Genomic DNA, 7,615 nt, shown 5'->3' on the forward strand with positions numbered 1-7,615 from the left:
AGAAAAAAAGCCGAAACAAAATTCCTAATTCTGTGGTTGTACTTTTTTGTCAGGGCAGCCAACCCTCAAATAATGATATGGAGACTTATTATTAGCTATGAAAACTTGGCCTTAGCTTAAGTTTATTCTCAACTAGCTCTTATAATAAATTAACCCGTATCTTTTAACCTACATTCTGGCAATGGTTCATGACCTCATCTCCATACTTCCCATCCTGCTTCCTCTGTGTCTGGCTGGTAATCTGCCTTTCTTCTTCCCAGAGTTTTCTCTGACCTAAAGTCCTGCCTATACCTCCTGTCTAGCTATTGGACTTTCAGATTTTTATTACACCAATCACAGCAATACATCTTCACACAGTGTACAAATAAGCATATTCTAAAGAGACATTTGTATCTCTTGCTTTGGCTAAAAACTCACAAAATGGTGGACCCCGTGAAATTCTAATTTCCCTGGGAATCACATTGTGGGAAAAGACCGAGTCTTCAGAAGGAGAATGTCTCTACTGAGGAAACATTTACCTTCATCTGACTCCTTGCAGGAGAGACAGTAGCTGAGAACGTGGGAGGGTATCAGAGATGGGAAGTTTTCATTATATGGTTTTGTTCAATTATTTATTTTGTTTATCTTTTGCCTTCTATCTAAACCTCAAGGATGGAATAGTTACCTTATATTTTATCATTGTACGAAATTAGGAAAACTGAATAAATATCATGTTTTTAGTGTTAAAAAACAGATATCTTCAGGTATGAGGTTTATCAAAATGAAAGGGTTTCTTAGTCAGTGTTCTATTACTATGAAGAGACACAATGACCAAGAAAATGCTTTAAAAAAAAGAAAAAAAAGAAAGAAAGAAAGCATTTAATTGAGGACTTGCTTACAGTTTCAGAAAGTGAGTTCTTTGTCATTATGGTGAGGAGCACAGCAGCATGAATGGTAGCTGAGAGCTGCATCCTGATGCTGGAGCAGTAGCTGAGAGCTGCATCCTGATGCTGGAGCAGTAGCTGAGAGCTGCAGCCTGATGATGGGACATCAGCAGAGAGCTGCATCCTGATGCTGGAGCAGTAGCTGAGAGCTGCATCCTGATACTGGGACAGCAGCAGAGAGCTGCATCCTGATGCTGGGACAGCAGCAGAGAGCTGCATCCTGATGCTGGGACAGCAGCAGAGAGCTGCATCCTGGTCTGCAGACTGAGAGAGAGAGACTCTGGGTTTGGCGTGTGCTTTTGAAACCTCAAAGCCCACCCACTGTGACATACTTCCTCCAACAAGGCCACACCCCCTAATCCTAATCCTTTCAAATAGTGCCACTCCTTGGTGACTAAATATTCAAATATATAAGCCTATGTGTGCCATTATTCAAACCACCACAAAGGGCCTCAGAATCATGGTTGGACTTCAAGGTGCATGGAGGAACATTGGACAGAAACTATAGTACATGGAGATCTAAATGTAACAGAGCTATAAAGGGAAGGAGAGGCATCCCTCAAGCTTAGAGGGGAACTTCATTAAGAGTAAGAATAAGACCTTCTACTTGGTACCCGTGCCTGGGCCTAGTGTCGGGTCTCCACCACTGCCCATGCCTCCAGCCTCCTGCCTCCAGACCATGGATCCCTGCAAAGTCAGTGACCTTCCAGCCTTTGCTAAGATGTGTAAGCAGGATCCGAGTGTCCTGCACACCAAGGAAATGCGTTTCCTGAGGGAGTGGGTGGAGAGCATGGGGGGTAAAGTACCACCTGCTACTCATAAAACTAAGTCAGAGGAAAATACCAAGGAAGAAAAAAGAGATACTAAGACAGAGGAAAACATAAAGATGGATGAACTGTCAAGTGAGGAGAGTGATCTGGAAATTGACAGTGAGGGTGTAATTGAGCCAGACAGGGATGTCCCTCAAGAGATGGGAGATGAAAATGCAGAGAGATCACTGAGGAGATGAGGGATCAAGCAAATGGAAAGAAGGGGGCAGCCACGGAAACCCTAAACAGTGGTGAGCTGCAGAAAGCCATTGACTTGCTAAATCAAGCTAAATCCTTGCTTGGCAATCCTATATGCGAAGAGATCCAGTGTCAAGTTACAGAAGCCAAATGCTGCCATCTGAGACAGCGATAGAGCTATTGAAATAAACCCTGATACAGCTCAGCCATACAAATGGCGAGGGAAAGCACACTGACTCCTGGGTCACCCGGCAGAAGCAGCTCATGATCTTGCCCTAGCCTGTAAACTGGATTATGACGAGGATGCCAGTGCAATGCTGAAAGAGGTCCAGCCTCAGGCTCAAAAAATTGCTGAACATCGGAGAAAATTATGAGCGAGAGCGTGAAGAGAGAGAGATAAAAGAAAGGATAGAAAGGGTGAAGAAGGCTCGAGAAGAGCATGAGAGAGCAAAGAGGGAAGAAGAAGCCAGAAGACAATCTGGAGCTCAATATGGCTCTTTTCCAGGTGGTTTTCCTGGAGAAATGCCTGGTAATTTCCCTGGGGGAATGCCTGGAAGGGGAACAGGCATGCCTGGAATGGCAGGAATGCCTGGACTCAGTGAAATCCTCAGTGATCCAGAGGGTCTTGCAGCCATGCAGGATCCAGAAGTCATGGTGGCTTTCCAGGATATGTAGCATGAATCTTAAAGAGTCTTATTAATAAAAACAAACCTGGAGCCAGGTATTGGGGTGAATGCTGGAAGATCAGAGAAGCAGAACAAGCCACAGCTACCTCACCTCGCCAATTCCTCAGCTGATCCTGTTTCTTCAGACTGGAAGCCTCTGAGTCCTCATCCAAATGGATCTCAGATGAACTGCTGCTAAAAGCCTAAAAGCTTAACCAGCCAAAATGCTTCTAGTTTCTGGTCTTCATGCCTTATATATCTTTCTCTTTCTGCGGTCACTCCATGGGATTAAAGGCTGGATTTCTGGGATTAAAGGCATGAGTCACCAAGCTTGGCTGTATCCTTGAACAGATGGATTTCTGCCTCTGGAATGCTAGGATTAAAGGTGTGTGCTACCACTGCCTATCCGCTATGTTTAATATGGTGGCTGTTCTGTCTCTGACCCCAGATAAGTTTATTAGGGTTCACAATATTTTGGGGAACACAATACCACCACAAGGATGTGGCCCAGAACCCAGCAAATATGTTGAAATATCAGTGCAACCCAAAGGTTATGAATCTCATCAGTAAATTGTCAGCCAAATTTGGAGGTCAAATGTAATGTTAAACAGAGCCCTTGCTGAATGAAGAGTAGCATAGCTCACTTACTGGATGTTGCAATGATACAAACCAGTGTACCTCTGACCTCATCGGGAGAGCTGGGGTGCTTCGAAGATTCTCACTACCCTTCTGCATGAACTGCGGCTGAAGCATTTTACAGTGGTTGCCATCAGGGTCTTCATTCAGATAATGTTTTCCTACTAGGAAGTACAAACCTGAAACACTTTTCAACCTTGCACATATTTTTAAAAAATTTAGGGAGTGTTAATTCCTACACTAATCTTTACTTTCTTTTCTTTACTAATCTTTTTGGTTTTTTCCTTTGAATTACTGGGCAAGGAAGCTGAATATGGTCGACTTACTGCTCTCATGAATGGAAATAAAGATTTGTTAGTGGGAAGCAAATAAAACTCATTTAAGTTGATTGAGTTGGAAATAAAAAGAGTAAGAAGAAGAGAGATAGATGGGTAGGAAGGGAGACGGGGAGAAGCCTCTGTGTTAGGGTTGCTAGAGAAGGCAGAGGAGCCTCCTCAGAGAGCAGCCTTTAGAGCAATCTCCCAAGCAGTCTCTGAGGAGTCTGAGAACAATTCCAGAACAAAGGAGAAACTGATTTTCTAAAACATTTTAGGAGCGGAGGGAAATTTCATATCCTATGTTTGGTTCAGCATAGTATATGTACAAGGAGCATGGAGGAGCCAGATCACAAAAATTGAGAGCTTTTGAGTCATCACATAGATGGCTTCTTAACTCTGTTCCAAACAAGGCTATGGGGATTCAGTCTATGGCCTGAAGTTGCAGGCCCTTGTCCTAATACAGTGGGGCACAGAAGAACCAAAGATGAATTTGTGGGAGAGCAATTGTACAGTCCTGATTCCAGATAATGTGAGAAACTATTATTATTTTTTAATAAAAAATGGCAAATATTTTATAAACTTCATTTCCTTCATGCCAATTCTTTTAAAACCAGCCCACCATGAAAGACCATGAGGCTGGGTTCTAGCCAATGTGGAGAAGACATAGTTACTACATGCTTTAAAACCGTGCTTGCTCGCCTGGTTTGGGTCATAGTTCACCCTTTTTTCAAAAAGCCTTTGCCTTGCCTCGGTACTTCCATTCTGCTCGAGTGTTTATTGCATAACACTGATGGTACTCTTGCCCACCAGTAGCAAGAGAAAGGAGGAGAGTGTCAGCAGGCTACTGCAGAGGTGTGGCCACTGCTATGTGTACTGAAGCCAAGATGTCACCCTCTCAGCAGGAACTGGCTTGTGGAAGTGGGGATTACAAAGGGAAAGGAATATGCAGTAGCATCCTCCATGTTAACCTCTGACCTGGAAGTTAAACTGTATAAAAGAAGATGCAATGGAGGTACTGTTATGAACCAATAGGAAAAGCACAAATTAAATCCATGCTAAAAAGCCTGCCGTGAGAGCACTGTGCCAGAAACATGAACTACTATGTGTCTTTCTCAAAGTCAAAATGTACTGGATAATCATAAATTCACAAGTTTTGTTGATTTCAATGACAGAAATCTGACACATAACATTGCTGACTGCTGGTCAGTGGTGGCCCACACCTTTAATCCCAGCACTCGGGAGGCAGAGGAAGGTGGATCTCAGTGAGTTCAAGGCCAGCCTGGTCTACAGAGTGAGATCCAGGACAGGCACCAAAACTGCACAGAGAAACCCTGTCTCGAGAAAGCAAAAACAAACAAACAAACAAACAAACAAAAATATTGCTAACCTTGTTAGTCTAGCCAACATGAGCACAGGTTCTCAATTACAAATATTAACTCTCACAGCACACAATAAATGTACCTATTTGCATATATGCAGTGTAAGAGTGAATTCCTCTTAAAGAGGCTGCAGCAGAGTTCTCGAGGTTTCAGAAGTGACCGGAAAGAGTCTTTATTGGTAAACTACTGAACCAGACCAGTGCCAGGAGGGAATTGCTGCCAGGGTTGCTGGAGCAAAGGAGATGAGGGGTTAATGTCCAGACTGGAAAACAGGAAGATTGGCAGACAGTCAAGTAGGCCATGCAATGAGTGGGAGATCAAGCCAAGCTGAAAATCCAGGGGCAGCTCAGGAGTCCTTGCTTGTAGCTCTTTGATGCAAACCCAGGCATTAGATGGTGGGTTGTGAATGAAAAAAAGAAATGGAAAGGCAAGGGAAGGGAAGGGGAGGGGAGGGGAGGGGAGAGGAAGGGAAGGAAAAAGGACATGACCGCTTCTAGGTATGGTGGAGGAGAAGGTGCATTATAGATATGTGGGAGAGCGTAGCCAGAGGTGGTCCAGGGTGGGCATGACCAGGTTGAGCTGGGCCACATGGGGAGAGGGGGAGGGGAAGGAGAGAGGAGAGGGGGAATCAGGTGCAGCAGCCAGGATGCCAAAGGTACAAAAGTATTATCTGGATTATATAGGGAAGAGCCTCTGGGGGAAGGGCAGCCCAATCTCTGGACTGGAGAGTTCAGGGTAGAAGGTAGGGTATGAAAGCCATACCCTGTAACTGGTAGGGACTGAGGGATGCTGGGAGAACCTGGCAGCCAGGTCTACTTTGACGTGTTAAATAGGCACTCAGCCTTTGTCCAGAGTTTGGAATTTAACAGGCTGATGTGGGATCATGTCATCCCCATGATAGATGTCTTTCACTTTATAGAATCCAGAAGAAGAAATATATACACTTTCCTTAGTCTGGCATGTCTGGTAAACTGTGTGACTCAACCGGCCACTCTACAACAAGATTCTTTTCTCTCTCTCTCTCTCTCTCTCTCTCTCTCTCTCTCTCTCTCTCTCTCTCTCATTTTTTGTTTTGTTTAATTTCTTTGTTTGTTTGGTTTTTCTTTTAAATTTGGTTTTGTTTTGCAGGGAGGTTGCAAGGGCAGAGGGCAGATGTGAAGGGATTGGGAGATAAGTAGGATCAGAATGCATGATATGAAAGCCACTGAGAATCACCCAAAGTTAAAATTAAAAAAAAAAAAAAAACAAGAAATTCATTCATGGTTTTTCAGGAAAAGATAACATGGCGGGAAACACACTTCATAGAGGCGGGGGAAGTAAAGAAGTGGGTGCTGTTCAGTTCATGGAAACCATGGTCTTACCTCCTAACATTCATAAGCAGCTGGATTGATAGGACAGCAGTAACCTTTTAGGACTTGGCTGTAACACATATGAGGTGGCACTATGTTGAAAAATTGGGGCAAGTTTCTCCAGAAGGTCATATGTGCTCTATATTGGTGTCCAACATATGATATTGTTACTCTACTAGCCAAGATTCCCAGATCCAAAACTCAAAGGTAGAAGTGGAAACAGAAAGTGTAAGACCATCATAGCTGAGGAGTATTGCAGGGTTCCCAGTACTCTGGAGTCTGCCACGGAGTATTCTCACTCCTCACGTGGTGGCTGATGAAGAAGTGTATCACCAAACCAGATGGTGCAAAAATCCATCAGTGTTAAAAGCTTAGTGGGTTATTCTGTGGGAGGCTGGAAGTTGAGTGCCAGATGTATGTAGATGACAGAGGCCTGATTTGTGGAGTTTCAGAGGGAAGTACAGACTCTATCATCAGGTCTGTTCATACGATGTGTTTCAGTTAAGATCCTGTGCTTTGTGGTCAGCTGGGGATGAAGAATAGTGTATAAGCTACCGGCCTATATAAGCAAAGTCTTTGCTTTACTGGGACAATTGAAGCTGGTGTCAGCCCTATTAAGAAGAGACCAATATCATTGAGCTGAAATCTTTTTGGAAGTGTTTCCTCAAGGGTTAGCACACAGAAACTGTTATCCAGAGAGAGCCAAGGTTGCATCTCAAGCTAGTAGGTGACCTTGGTAATGTGTAAGAGTAGTAGATGTAGTGCTAGTTTTGGCTGCATGAATCCCACAGGATTTTGTGGGGTCATGGAAAGAAGCTGAGGTTTGGCACCATGAAAGACCAGACAAGGCCACTAGTGAAGATACAGCCTCAGTTGCATGGGAAAGCACAAGATTGAGAAAGTCATGGAGAGAAGCTGAGGATTTGCACCATGTGACAGTATTAGGGTCCCTGAAAAGAGTTCAGGGTGTTGTTGGTGAAGGTGAGGTCAGTTGCAGTAGTGATCTCAAGTTATTAGAGATTCCAGGACACCGAGGACAGCAGCAGCTGATGCAGTAGAGACAGCCTGGGCCTAGGAGATGAGCTGTGTGTTGTGACTGGCTGAACCAGAGAGTCCAAAAGCCCTTTACTCGGATAATTCCTTGTGACTTTTTCAGATATTCTCTTGTGATATTGCCCACCTCCTTCCTTCTTCACATTTACCTCTCTTTCCCCTCCCCCAAAGTCCTCCCTTCCCCCATTTTCTCTCTCAGATCAGCTCTATCCTGCTAGCCCCCTTCAGATCTCCCTCCCACCTTCTGTTTCTTCTATTACCTCCACCCCTCCCTAAGGAGTCTCTC

General features: G+C 44.2%; 1 pseudogene; it reads left to right on the top strand.

Moving 5' to 3' along the window:
- Positions 1 to 1,602: 1,602 nt before the first annotated feature.
- Positions 1,603 to 3,196, top strand: LOC118580049 (annotated as a pseudogene).
- Positions 3,197 to 7,615: the final 4,419 nt, after the last annotated feature.

The sequence above is a fragment of the Onychomys torridus genome, chromosome 3 (genome assembly GCF_903995425.1).
Source record: "Onychomys torridus chromosome 3, mOncTor1.1, whole genome shotgun sequence".
NCBI lineage: Eukaryota > Metazoa > Chordata > Mammalia > Rodentia > Cricetidae > Onychomys > Onychomys torridus.